Genomic DNA, 1,536 nt, shown 5'->3' on the forward strand with positions numbered 1-1,536 from the left:
TCAAGTTTAGGTCCATTAACTTAAAAGATCATTACCAAAATACAAACCAAACTATTACATAAAAAATATAATCATTTGTCTTCAATCACTTCTGTCTCAGATGCTTGAACCCAAGATTGGGAATAAACTGGAAACATCTTTAATGTAGTACCCTTACTTGCCGCTGTAATTGTTTGTGCCGAGACGCCTTAACTTGGTCTAGGTGGTGGAATAGGAGGTGGAGTGCTAGACTGGATTGATGCAGAATAATATGGTCTAATGATAGGCTATTTCGCCCTTGTACTTAGGGGTGAAAATAGGTCAGGCGGCCTGCCAGAGGCCTCCAGCCTGGCCTGTGTTTCGCCTGGCCTGGCCTGATAGAAAATAGGCACATGCTCAGACTATTAAAAAAAACCTATATTTTTTAAAAGGCCATAGGCTTTTGAAATAGTTTATTGGGCCTATCTGGCTGGCCTTAGCCTGCAAATACATATATAGAGTTTTATTATACTAGTAAAAATACTTTTGGAAGGATTTGGACTTGGATTTTCTATCATATAAAAATACATGTATCCACTAAGTGTTTGTTTCTTTAATTATACATGTGTATTTTTATTTTCTTCATATTTTTAATCTTTGATGTTGGAATATCAAAATTCAAACAAATAAAATAATTCTAAATGCTTTCCCTCCACATTAATAAAGAAACAAACATACACAGAGTCATTTTCTCTTCTCTTCTCCACTCTACATGCTCTTCTACTAGACTACCATCCTCTTTATCTTTTCCTCCTTTGACTGTATGTACTTCTTCTTCTTTCTCATGTCATTATTTTTTATTTTATTATTTTTATAATGTTAATTATTTTTTCATCAATTAGAGTTTTATTCTGTCAAATATCATTTTTTAAGTTTGATTTTTTTGTTAACATAAAATTTCATCAATTTTTTCTTGATCAAAAGGTTCTTACTTTATGCCATTGATATAATGAAAATAAAAGAAATTATGAGATAATGTTGTCTGTTAATTTTTGTTTAGGCATTACAACAGACTTTAGAAATAGTTTAATCTCTAACTCCAAGTGATCCATCGGCCAATTCTATTTCTTTAAATGGAGAAGAAATTAATCAGTCAGTATACTAACAACAGATACTGATATTGCACCATTACAAATACCAACAACTACATCAGCACCAACACAGACAACAGCTATTACAAATCAACCAATCATTGATGAAAATGATAGTAATAAAACTGTTATTACAAAAAAAGAAAGAGGACTTAACCAATTTGGGACGATTTTGATCAAGTTAAAAGTTTTAAAGGTACAAAAGCTATTTGCAAGTATTGCAAATCTATAATTTCTTACGCTGAAAAAGGAGTTAGTACTTCACATTTATGGAGCCATTATACTAATTGCTTACAAAGGAGATTGCATGTTGCTGCACAAAAGAAGCAACCATTGATTCCATTTCAACCTTTCAATTCAAGTAGGGGTGGCAACGGGACGGGTAGGGGCGGGTTTTTGCTCTACCCGACCCCGCCCTGCCGTACAA

This window comes from Arachis hypogaea, chromosome 13 (assembly GCF_003086295.3).
Source record: "Arachis hypogaea cultivar Tifrunner chromosome 13, arahy.Tifrunner.gnm2.J5K5, whole genome shotgun sequence".
NCBI classification, from domain to species: Eukaryota; Viridiplantae; Streptophyta; class Magnoliopsida; order Fabales; family Fabaceae; genus Arachis; species Arachis hypogaea.